Genomic DNA, 14835 nt, shown 5'->3' on the forward strand with positions numbered 1-14835 from the left:
CCAGTTATGTAATATTATCTTATTTGTGGTATTACTGTTAATTATTGTGACTTTATTAACAGTTATATCTTTATTTTCTAATACATTAAACACAAACGACTTACTTGACGTCCGTTTGTCAGTGGTTAAGTGGTCAAAGGTGCATCAATAATTATGAGTTGTGTATTCATCTGCCATGTACGAATTGGCCGCCCTCCGAACTTGCCTGAGACAAAGGCCCTTGTTACCCCTCCTCCCTATCCCTGGCTAGTTTTTGGTTCGATTCCTCGTTGTTTTCTAAGTACATTATGTATGTATTCACAAAAACATATATCTAATTAGTATCATTTGTTTAGTACCCACAACACAAGTTCTGCTTAACATGACTAGATGGCGTTGTGTGAATTGTCCAGGGATTTTATTATAAGTGGTATCAAGGGGGGTCATAGTGTGATACCGTTGTGCTGATTATCATGCAGGTGACGGTTACCGCTTACCAACAAGACTACCGTCAGCTTGTTGCTACTCATTGTACACAGATTATACTATTGGTATTAACGCAAATAAGATACCTATTGACCTCAATCTGTATCACATATTACCTACTTTTGTATTCAAATTCCATTTGAATTCATATCACGTTTCACCGGTCGAAGGAAGCTTTAAATTTGTTTACTTACACTGTCTTTATTTTTTACAACAAGTAGCTTGATAAAATATCTCTCTTCAGAGAGAAGATATATCTCTCTCTATATATCTCTCTTTCAGCATATATTTCTACTTTGTTCTATTTGTAACGCAACTTGTCGAGGTCGGTCCTGTCGTGTTCCTGATGTGATCAGACCGTCTGACAGTTGGTCTGCCTACGCTTCTGCTTCTTGGATCGCCATATCTGGAATCTGTATGTCAACTATAATCCATCTATATTCCACGCGCGGTACCAATATTGTATTCATGAGTATGAATGTTTGTATCTGAGTATAATATGTATGTATTTACAAAAAAAAGATGTTTTTTTATCGATTGTACCCATATAGCCATACACCCATATAGCTCTAGCTAGCTTAGATTAGGGCTAGATGGCGTTGTGTGAATTTTCATGAGATAATTATTTATTATTTAATATTATTTATTATTATTATATAGATCTTATTAAGACTTAGTTGGTTTCAAAACACAAGCATTCCCAACAAATGTAAACAAGCTCTTCTCAATTCAAAATCAATGTTGAAACCAATTCTGATCGCAAAATGTTTTATTTTTGACTTCGTTAAAAAATACTGTGATTTTTTTAACATTAATTCCGATTTCGATATTAAAATTAAACTCAGTCAAACTCAAACCTGGGCAACTTAGAATCTTATTTTTTCTCAATTTTCATACTTAGAATTTTATTTAATTTTGTTTATACGAAAATTTATACAAGTAAGTGTTATGACTTTTTTAACCGAGTTCACAAAAGAAGAAATTTTATTGCATTGTGTATAGGGGATGTGCTCTATTTATTAGCCTTCGCGATTTTTAATAGATTTTCTTTGATCTTTATTAATTGACTCAAATAACAATAATTTTTAATAATCAAATTTTGCTAAAATACACGTTTCGTATAGTGATTTTATCTATTTTTTATTACACAATAAAACTTGTTCAAAAGGCGATTTTTAATGTCATTATTTATCAGCTCATTCGTAAACAAAACAAACTTTTTCAACTTTCAAGTAGAAACTGTGTCCATCATCTCCTGATAGATTTAATTTGCTCCATTCGTACTGTTGATATATATCCATTGTCAGCTCATACGGCATCAGGTGACAGTTGGACAGTTGGACGGTAATGAACCAAAACTTCCATATATTGTGTTAAATTGAACGTCGATCGACTTTATTACTGAAAGTCATAAGTACTAGGGGTCTCCCATGTTAGACTTAAGTTTCTACCATGGTAACAAAAAGTAATGTAAGCCCCACATATGTAGGTATGATAAGTTTCAAAAAAATCTGTCTAGTCTGTAAAACTCAACTTTAAATAGGTTATGGGCCCAGTACGTTCTCCTATTTGAAATTCGCTCATAATAAAAAGTACAAATAGAACCAGCAATAACACATATATATTTATTTACAACTAGCTGTTCGCGACTTCGTCCGCGTGAAATTTATTTTTATACTTTTTTTAATAAAAAAAAACCGGTCCAGCCATTTCAGAGATTAGCCGGAACAAACAGACATACAGACAAAAATTGTAAAAAAATGTTATCACCAGCATAACATTTTTTGTACGTACGGTACATACAAAAAATGTTATGCATTTATATGAATACGCATATAGTAAAAACGGTTATTTCAATATTACATACAGGCACTCCAATCTTATTTATATTGTATAATTTCCTCTAGTTGAGAAGCATTGTCTAGATTAGGACCACATAGCGTTGTTGAGTTGTAATTTATTTATTTAAATGACTCAAGCTTTAATATATAAAGTAATAATAAAGCCCTTGAAATGAACTGTACTATATTCAAATATTCATGAAATCTCGTTCACAAATATTAATATATTTCTGCATATTTTAAAGAGTCAAGACTGTAAATCATTTTAAATGTCCAAATGAAAGAATTAAACATGAATTTTATTATAGCTTCCATATTTCAATTATTTAATTTGGGGGTCAGTCATTCCGGGAAAGTTTACCGTCGCTCTCATATCAAATTATTCAGAAAGATAAAGTGGAAAATGAAATTTTAGACACAATACAGCACCATTAGCTAGTTATTTCTTTTTAAATATAGATTAGTACTTTTTATACTACGATGGTGGCAAACATGCATACGGCCCGTCTGATGGTAAACGGTTATCGTAGACTTTAAACGCCTGAAATACTAGCGTTGCTACGTTGCAAACCCTTAAGAAACCTTTATATATAAAGCAATGAATTATAATGTATTAAAAAAAAAAAACTTTATAAATGGTTTAATGACAACAATTTTATTGAATGGAAAGAATTCTTTGAAAAATGAATATATATTATTCAACAATTATTGTAATTAATATTTTATAATGCTACTTTTAATATATATATTGTAATTTACATGTCAGATAAAATTGACGAAACATGTGTGCATATTGTACGGCCTCAGTGGTCTAGCAGTTTAGCACACTGCCTTACTTCGGATGTTCGCAAGGTCGATACCTTGCACGGCACAAATATTTGTATTCATGAGTATGATAGTTTGTATCGGTCTAAGTATTTTCTATGTACATTGTATTTACAAAAAATGTATGTAAAATGTATTTATATCAGTTGTCTAGTACTCATAATACAAGCTCAGCTTAGCATGGGACTTTACGGTGCTTATTATAATTATTATACATACATTAAAACTTAATACACAGGTTTTATGTTCTATAATGAACCTGTTACACTGTCAGACACTCTTGTTGAGATTAAAACGTAATTTGTGCAAGAAAACTTCCCGACTTGGCCGTATGTACTCGCCATTGTACGTGGAGGCACTTGTAAGTTTGAATTGTTCGGCAGTTGGTGAAATTAAGTGCTTAATTTGTGAGTACATTAAAAGTTTGCCTTGCAGTACTGATACACTGACATATACTGTAACGATAAATTAAATAAATATTAAAAACGATAAATTAAATAAATATTAATTAAATAAATAAATTATTAATAGATAACTACAGACCGGTAGCACTTTTACCTATTTTTTCTAAAATTTTTGAGCGAGCAATGTACAAACGAATTGACCAATTTCTAAACAAATTTGACGTTATAAAACCAGAGCAAAACGGGTTTAGGAAAAATAAATCGACTACTCTGGCAATATTTAAGCTGATCAAATCAGTAACAAGAGGTTTAGACACGAGTGTTCCAGTGGTTGTGCTATTTTTTGATTTGAGCAAGGCTTTCGATTTTGTAAGTCATGATAAATTGTTGAACAAATTATGCAAATACGGAATCAGAGGTACGACAAATGAATGGTTCAAAACTTACTTAAAGGACAGATATCAATGTACAGAAATAACAAAAATTATTAATAATACAAATAAAATAACCTCAAGGCAGCATCTTAGCTCCATTATTATTTTCAATATACATAAATGACTTACCAGATAGTACACTGCATGAATCAATACTTTTTGCTGACGACACGACAATTATAATTAAGGGACATAATAAAGAAACTTTCGAATTAGAAATTAATAATACAATAAAGACAATTGTAGCATGGCTAAATGAAAACAATATGACTGTCAATTTTGAGAAAACAAAATATATGCAATTTCGATATACCACTAAAGCCATCCCTCTAAAATTAGATATTAAATTCAATGATAAACAGATAGAAGAAGTGTTATCTATTAAATTCCTTGGAGTATGGTTGGATCAAAATTTTAATTGGGAGATACATATTAATAAAGTATGTAATAAATTAAATCGTTTCGTTTTCGCCTTACGACGTCTTAAAGAAGTTGCATCACTGGAAGTAGCGTTAAATGCGTATTACGGGTATGTCACATCAACACTACAGTATGGTCTGATGCTATGGGGAAATGGAACAAACACAGATAAAGTCTTTAAAATTCAGAAAAAATGCATTAGGGCTATGTGCGGACTCCACTATAGGGACTCGTGCAAACCACTATTTAAAAAACATAGATTAATGACCTTAACTGGAATGTACATTAAACAAATAGTGTTATTTATAATTCAAAATCCAGATATATTTCCTAAAAATAAAGAAATGAGCCAAAGAAGTCAAAGATCGAGAGTAGGAACGAAGCTGTACATACATGGAACGAAATTAAGTATGGTCAAAAATAATGTCTTCCATATGGCGATAAAAATTTATAATAAAATACCAGATGATATAAAGACACTTCCACGAGGACGATTGACATATAAATTAAATAGTTGGTTACTCGACAAATGTTTTTACTCCGTAAACGAGTTTTAAAATTAATAATAATGTAATAATAATAATATGTATTTATAATTCTCTAATGACAATTGATTTAATAATGAAATAATATTTAAAATTTATATATTTTGCATGCCTAATGAGGCAAAACATAATGGGACATTATATTACAATAACAACCAATGTAAACCTATGTTTAGTGCAAATAAATTTGATTTGATTTGATTTGATTTGAACGAATCTATAATAATGTATTATGATCTCGTTAGATATACCTGATATTATTATATATACCTGATATTAGTTCATAAATAAAAAAAAATAGAATCATAATTGATAAGTGCACATAATATAAATTGGATAAATACTAAGGCAGTGATTCTACGATACGCAGGATATCTTGCTCCTCCAAATGGTAACGCATGAAGGGTATCACGACGGTCGCGTGATAACGTGATGTATTAAGTACTGTTCATGTATACACGACGGGATAGTAATCACTTACCATCTGTTGGATCGCCATCTTGAATAGAATTACTAAAAAAAATCATACGAACCGAGACATGACGCTCAGTAAGGAAGTATGTTAAACCATCGAATGAAAAACGTGGTGTTTTGTTAATTTCATAATATTAAAGTTCATTCCGACTAGAAGATTTTATTACCAATACAATATTATGTTATTTGTGTCAATACTAAGGTCCATAATAATGTTTTATGAAATACATTACATAATGTTTCTGGAAACTTGATTTATTGTCAAAAATATACAAACATATTCCAATGTTATTATGAAAAGGAACCAAGAACCCAACAAACGGTCGCTGGGCCAGAATCAATGTAAATTACAATAAAATAAGTTTTATGAAAGGGTCGGACGGACCTTTCTCTCCTATCGATAACCCGTTGAATTACGCATAACGGATCAAATTAATGTATGATGGATGAATTTCGATTTCCCTTTCAATATATTGCTATTATACATATTGCATGATAACATAAAATATTTTGTGAAATAATATGGCCGTTGAGAACACAATTTAAAAATTGTTAACACTGAGCATATAACTACTTATTTATTCATTCTTTTGTACATAAAATTGTATACAATTATCTATATATATCTTATTCTCTATTTAATAATAGCTATTAAAATATAGAATCAGATAAATACAGAAAAATTATATATATAAATATTATTTATTTTATATATATATATAACCCTTATAAATATTTATACACATAAAACTGAACAATTAACACAGCGCCATCTAGTCCCACGGTCAATCAAGCAGAGCTTGAGTTATGGGTACTAGACAACCGAATTTTCTGATTTATTCGTAAAAATTAGTGAACGAACATATTTGGAAGAAAAAGGGCAAATCTGCTGAACCGATTTAAATGAGATTTGGTACACAGATAGTCTAGACCTAGACTAGATTTTTCGAAAAAAGGGTTGTAAGGGGTTAAAAGCGGAGATGACATGTTGTATAAAATTATCATCATTTATTAAGTAGAACAATGAATTTTTTTTGGGATATATATAATCTAACTAAATATATTTTCTTCATTTGGTCAAGGTCACTATACCACGCGGACGAAGTCGCGGGAACAGCTAGTAAGATATAACTATTGAAATCCATCTAAATATAAACATCTTTATAAACATTGAAATGTATAATACTGGTCGGATTTATCTTTAAAACAATACCATGTTGAATCTGTTCATCTATTGTGACAGGTGTGAACAAGTGTCCTCATGTCCAAGTCGACCTCTTTACAGCGGCCCACGGCCCACCCCGCCTCCACACAACTGGGGCATGTCTGCATAGTTCAGAGATGAGATTAAATGGTTCGTAATTGTCTACGGTTTCCACCCTACTGCTGAATGGAGTAGAATCTCAATGTGATGGCATTTTTTGTGTATACGATATGGAGCACTTTCTCCGAAGTTATATGGATTTTGATTGATTACTGTCTTTCAGTTGAGCATATATTACTAATATTATAAATACAAAAGTTTTTGTTTGTAATCAGGAATTCAGGATTAATAACCTGTTTAGTTTTTGTGGTTAATTTTATTAATATTATAAACGCGAAAGTTTGCGAATATGGACGTATGTTTGTTACTCTTTCACGCGAAAACTACTGAACTGATTTTAATGTTTACATACTTACAGTAACATAGCTTATACATCAGAATAATACACGGTCTATTTAAAAAGAGATAAGAAGATATTATGTAATTTGGGCGAAATATGATGATAAATGTGAAAGTGATGCAGAGGAATTTACGCGGGTCAGCTAGTAATAAAATAATTTACTATGACAATAATACCACTCACATATACAAATCTAAAAACTACATTCATCTTAAACATATCCATACCAAATACTGAAAACCTGAAACTAAAACAGAATGAGAAAATACAAAAGTACTACCTCTATCAGAAGAAATTTAAGTTATGTGACACCAAAATTCCATTGCAATTATTTCTATTATTATATCATCCACTGCAGTGATTCCAAAATCATTACATTCTTCATTAAAACAACTACAATTTAGGAAATATAGCTATATGTAGCTATATTTCCTTGGACCTACAGCTTTAGTTCTATGGAACTTAAGAAATCCCAAGTATTAGATATTTGTTCAATAGTCAGGAAATGTTTGAATAGTTTTTTAATAATATTTAAAATACATTTATGAAAACAAGCGACTTGGTGATAAAGGCCGACCTTGTCAGCTTTAAAAAACAACCAACTATAGAATAGAATAGAAAATTATTTACTCAAATAATAATAATAATAATAATAATCTCGGGACAATTCACACAGCGCCATCTAGACCCAAGTTAAGCTAGCTAAAGCTTGTGTTATGGGTGCTAGATAACTAATACAAATACATAGATTTTTTTTTTTTCGTAAATACATACATAATATACATAGAAAACATCCAGACCGACACAAACAATCATACTCATGAATACAAATGTCTGTGCCGTGCGAGGAATCGAACCCGCGACCATCGGGCGTAAAGCAGTGTGTTAGACCGCTAGACCACCGAGGTCGTCAAAATAATGATATTACTTTTGAATAGTCATCACATTTTATTTTTCAATCTATCGATCATTCGGAAAACTGGCTCATCACAAGAGCAAGAGCAACTCTTATAATTTTTTTTAATAATTTTGTTATTACATTTTTAAGTTGAAGTGTGTGAATACCGATTACCAACTAGCACTAATTCCAATAGAGAAAATATTAAATATACAACCAACTGGTTACGCAACTAAATAAGAGTGAATCAGTCGAAGTGATTAGATGAGACCAGACCCTACATGCAGCACTCGTTCACGAGTATGACGGATGCCAGCCATCACTGCGCTGATAGCTGGCATCCGTCATACTCGATGAAATTACAAAATAAATATGGTCGATATTTATTTTGTAATTTCATCCGTTATTTGTTTTTTTTTCAATTCATCAACCTGAGTAGTGTTTGGTACAGCGAGGTTTTTATAAAATAAAATAATACAATAGTTTCATTTACAAATGCAACACAGTGAAAACTTTATGTTATTCCGATTTTATGTGGCATCGTAAAGTTTTGAATAGAAAATTTATATTCTTAGCTACACAATATCTAGTAGGTCTCATACATAATACATAGAACGTTGCAGATTTTTTGTAAGTTTGTGCAAATAATAGATTATTTTTGTGAGGCAGTTTTATATGTACTTGACCCATTTTCTAGCCTGAATTAACAAATTTTCTTTCTGTCCAAAAATAAAATTTATAATAAAATTGTAATATTGGATGCACTATTGTACTAGACATATCCTGTGATGATCGTGTGTATATAACAAAAATAAAAAAAATTAAAATCTCTTCCTGTAAAATTGACCATAAACTGAGTCCTTTTTATATTCACTGACAAGATCGCCTTCTTATATTTATACAAGTGAATTTATAGTATATATTTTGAAATAAGTGCATATTCTACACTGATTAGTTTTATATTATTGTTTTTTGCTGAATGCTACGATATCCTTTATAAAACTGTCTGTTTTATCTCATACCAGCTCCGGCGTCGCACGGTTGTAAACGTTTTATACATATAAAACTCGTCTTGAATCACTCTATCTATTACTAAAAACTGCATTAAAATCCGTCACATATTATAGAAGATATAAGCAAACAGACAGTGGAAGCGACTTTATTTTGTATTGTGTAAAAATTATTGGAATGGTAAACAAGTGGACGACCCATTTGATGGTAAGTGGTAACCAAAACTGACATTACCACATCATATGACTCCCGTGACAGTCATGAAGCAATATACAAAGCAGTTTCAAATTTATTACTACAAAAACTAAATTGCCTTCGTCATTATGCTAAATATTTAATCGAATTAGGTGTTACACGATAAAAAATGAATAAATCTTGAAGGAAAATTATCTTAGAAAGACAAGAGCAATGACGAATCTCGATATAAACTGTGAGTTTTTGTGTCTGTACTTCCAATGCATTGTATGGATGTTGTGTGATGATTATGTATGTATGATTGTTGGTATTGGTCTGGGTGTTTTCTATGTATATTATGTATGTTTATACAAGAAAATATATCTAAGTATATTTATCTGTTATCTAGTACCCATAACAGGAGCTCTGCTGTATTATTGTGACTCTTGCAGCTGTGTAGATTTTCTATGGATATTATTATTTATTATAAGAGATTTTTACTTCTTCTTACCAGTCTAAATATTCTAATATTGCCAACGCGACATAAAATGCACTCACACACCCGCGGAACTTTGTTATCAGATCCTGAATCGCAATTACTAAACTTACTAACAGCAAGTTGGTTAAACTACTACACTTGCTGCAAACTTCAAATGCACTCCACTGGGGCTTACCAGTGTTAGCTGAACTATTTTGCTACCCGGGAGAAATACCGAGTGGGAGTACCCCTTCTAGACTGAATTAAAGATATCTATAATGTGGTTGTTTTTTTAATAATATCGCAGCGGATAGGGAATACTGTATGCCAATTTTATATATAACTAGATAGTTACGAAATCGTGAGTAATAGATATTACTCACGATTTCGTATGTATTTTTGATAAAACAATCGTGAACTCTATGTTTCTTCACGTCATATTTCTTTCAAATTTATTTAGCCATCTAATGGTGAAAAGGTAACAAATAGACAGGCAGTCATTCGCATTCATATGGGTTTGTATAAAAGAGATATAAATTAATAAAAATATGAAGCTTAGTAATTTAGATAATACCTCCTCTTTACCTCCTTTCATTCTCAAAAAAAAAAAGAAGAAAAAAGAAATAGGTAATTCATAAGTCTTTATACTTATATGAATTATTTCTCTCTCTTGGTAAGTTTTCTTCTCCATAAAACATTGTCCTGAAAAATATCGACATTTTTATAGTGAACAGTAAACTGGCGTGTAATGTAGATACATATAAAAATATAGTAGAATTGAAAACTTCATTTCAGTGTTCGTTTATAATTAGCAGTCAACAGTATAAATAAATTATATTACCTTCATACTAGGTCATGATTTGATATCGATCGCATGCTGGATATTCAGCGTAATAAATATGAAAATGACTCAAAATACATTTATTTATTTATGTTATATATAAAATTCTCGTGTCACACTGTTACGGCTATGGCTTCACCCATTTTTATGAAATTTTATATGCACATTCAGTAGGTCTGAGAATCAGTTACTATCTATTTTTCATACCTCTCAGTGATAAGGGTAGTCCACACCTAACATTTTTTAGGACAACTTTTTTGCGATGCGATTACTATAAATATGTCTATTTTATGTCCCCTTTATTCTTGCTGATAATGGCTAGCCAGTATATATAGTTGGATGAAATAATTTCTAAAATTTGATAGAATATAGTTTAAAAGATACTTGATATACTATTTTTTTTATTTATCTTTATTGCACCAACATTAAAAGCTACATGTACGTAAGATACATGTACTTATTACATACATATATTATATACTTATTATATTTTATCGTTATATTATTTTTTGGTCCTTCGAGTCGGATAATAACTTAGGTGCAGTAGTCAATATTCACTTTGATTACATATACGATATAAATTGTGTGCAGCGTGCACAACGTAGGTGCTGAAACAATGTACCGCAAAGTTATGGCAGTGATAAGTTACCTACATACATTACTTCTATGTTAGTGGAGACGGTGTATGTTATCTAAGGACTCGGCGCATTGTTAACAAAACAAAAGCAACCTGCAAGAAACCAACATGGAAATGGTTTTCAACAATGGTTTTGTGTTTCGATACACATAGTAGTACCCAAAGAAACTTAGTTTGGAATTACTTTTCTGTGTATAAGATTTACTAGATAATTCCTTGCCAATAGAAAAAGGAAAGAAATTTTTAGGGTTACCATATTCTTTCAAGTGTTAGCTGTTTATATGACATTAACGACCCATCTGTGAGATCAATTACAGGACTTCCCACAGATGGGGTTATAGTGTCCGAGTCCAATAATTGGCTCCTTTGCAGATGAGATGAGAGGCTATAGATATAGATATAGATTAATACGATAAGGAACTATTTTTGTATTATATAAACTAAAAATTATGGGATAGATTTCAAATTATTTAACTACTAGTAATGGATTTAGGCTTTGTAGCCTACAAAGCCTAAATTTATTACTAAAAAAAATAGGGAAGCCTACTAAAAGTACAGTATTCTAATCAATAAAATTATTTAAAAAAGTATGTTCTGAAAAATACGAAACAATTACGTATCATGCACGCGCTGAAACCAAGTCTACGCAGAACTACGGCCATTTTCCTAATTGGAACAGTTGGGCGGTTGGTACATCCGTATTCGGGAATTAACAATAAATTGAATGACAATACATTTTTGAATTGCCATTTGGAATGATGGAATTACAGATGCAATACTGGAGTTACATTTAAATAAATTCAAAACATCTTTTAAATCATATTTATTGAGCAATTAAACGATTACTTGAATGACGAGCATGCATGGCAATAGTTGTTCATGCACGGAATTTTAATTTAATATTAGACCTGTATAAATAAACATTGTAATTAAACTGGCTTTAAAAAAAACTATTGAGTTTCCCGCCACTTCTTCTCAATTGGTAGGGAAAAATATTAATACAAGAAATTTTTACGTTCATAAGCGGCAAAAATGTCCTACATGAATAAATGATTTTTTATTTGAATTGATTTCATTTGGACATATTGAATCTAATCAAATCAGTCACGAAAAGAGCTTTTTGAACCATCACGTCATGAATCGTCTATAACAGACGCATAGCCTATTATTATTATTATATTATTAATCAAATTTATTTTACCAATAACATAGATAGTCAACATACTATAATATCCATTATGTTAGGCTATTATTTCATTATCTAAAACATTTTCAGTCAGATCAGTCATAAATACAAACACTATTACATTATTATGTACTGAAAAATTGATTAAGAAGTAGCAACATTTGTGTAGTGACCTAATAATTCTTCAGACTTTATGTAAACTCACAAAATCACTAAAGAAAGAATAATTAGTTCCGATTCTATTTATATTCAACTCGATCAGTATCATTGAACTGAGTGAAAGGATCTAGATACAGAATAATCCCGTGGGGTAGTCCGTTCAACCCTCTGTCCCAGCCGAGTTGTCAGACTGTGAAATATAGTTGTACTCTCGTTTCAAACACGTAATTTGTTATCTTTGTTTCGGGTGTTCCTGTTTTTTATTTGAACGTTCCTTTCGTAGCCATTTTGACCGACTTCGAAGAGTGTCAAGGTTTTATTTTTTTATATGTGCATAATTCAATTTAAAAAACAATCTATAATCATGGATTCTGTCATAGATCAAGTTAAAAATTAGCTTTTAACGTCGCGTCGCTCAGAATTGAATTCAGAATCTTTATATCAAAACTACGGTAGTAATTCACTAGGAAATAATACTAACAATAATATTCTATAACTCAGGTCTCAGTGGTCTAGCGGTTTAGCACATAGCCTTACTGGTTCGGTCACCGGTTCGTTTCCTTGCACCATGCTCTTAATGAGTTTGTATTGTTGTATTGGTTTTTGGTATTTTTTGTATATATGTTTTAGGTATATTATGATGTATTTACAAAATTAAATATAGCTAAGTATATCTATAAGTCTAATACCCATGACAGCTCTGGTTAGGTTGGGACTAGATGGCGCTGTATAAATTGATCTTGGTTATTAATATTATAACAAGTTCTCAAAGTAAATGTTTTTTAGAAATAAATATATTTTGCAATCTAATGAATATAAATGAAAAAATTAGATCGTATTGTTTTTTAAAATGAAGTATCTATAAGAAGGTAAGGCTATCGATTTATTTGTTATCGATATAGTATAGATAGAAAGTCATTATTATTGTACACCACAGAGTACATAATATGTACGCTTCCGACTTTATTTTTAATCCGCAAATGTCAGCTGCAGTATAACATGATTCGATTTGATATGAGATTGGAATCAATTGCTCTTTTTTCTAATACTCCGCTGACCCACATTGTAGTTGTTATCGAAGAAAAGATAGGAAAAAGAACAAATTGTGGTCACTGTACTTGACATGCTGTATGAACTTATTTACGTGTTTAATATTGTTTACAGGGGTGTACATGTATCATATATATAAACCTTCCCCTTGAATCACTCTATCTATTAAAAGAACAGTTTCAAAATCCGTTGCGTAGTTTTAAAGATTTAAGCGTACATAAGGACGGACAGACAGCGACAGCGACTTTATTTTATACTATGTAATGATTGTATTGACTCTGAAACTAAACTTTAATATGTATATTTTGTATTTTGACGAACTTGGTGGTCTAGCGGTTTAGTACACCGCCTTATTTTCGGTGGTCGCGGGTTCGATTCTTTGCATGGTAAAAACCTTTGTATTCATTGGTATGAAATTATATCTGTCTGTGTGTTTTCTATGTATATTATGTATGTTATTACAATAAAAATGTATTTAAGTAATTCTAATCTGTTATCTAGTACCCATTCTTTGTATTTATTTACAAAAATAAATGCATCTATGCATTTATATCAGTTGTCTAGTACCCAAAAAAGAAGCTTTGCTTAGAATGACACTAGAAGCTGCTGTGAGAATTGTCGTAAGATATTATTATTGTTATTATATTGTTTCTGCCCTCACTGATGATATTGGTTTTGTAATAACGCGAATCGAAGTTATACAATATGATGCATAAGAAATGAAGGAAACAAAGGAAAAACCATTTGTTCAGACCAACTATTGCATAAGCAGATGCTGTTTTATATTTCAAATCATTCCTATTTCTTAGATACATTAAATAGTATAAAAGTTAGTGGTTAGTTTTATGGATATTAACATAAAAGTAACACAAAACTAAGCAGAACTGTAATACGTAAATATACATTTTTCGTAAATACTTTCATTCATTTTCATTCATAATATAAAAGCTGTGCTCTTGTCGGTGGAACTCCCGCCAGCTACCACGATCTTCTATCAGTTCTTTTAGCTGTTGATTCGACACGACTCCAAGTTTTTCTTTAACTTGCTTGATATAGCTGTGTCTTGGTCTTCCCCTTCCTCTCTTTCCATCTATTTTACCTTCAATAATGTTATTAATTAGTTCGTCGTGTGTATCAAGTGCGCTAACATTTTTCCCCGCCTATTCTCAATATTAGGTATGTTAGGTAGGCTATGGTATATAGTATACAGCATATATATGCTATGCACGGGTCAGAACTGGATATATAACATAATACAAAATGTACTAATTAAGTAATGCATTTTTACTTTTCATTTTTATATGAAATCATTACTAGACTTTGAGGAGC

Source organism: Achroia grisella, unplaced genomic scaffold, assembly GCF_030625045.1.
Source record: "Achroia grisella isolate CSIRO2021 unplaced genomic scaffold, CSIRO_AGI_Agris_v1 utg512, whole genome shotgun sequence".
Lineage (NCBI taxonomy): Eukaryota > Metazoa > Arthropoda > Insecta > Lepidoptera > Pyralidae > Achroia > Achroia grisella.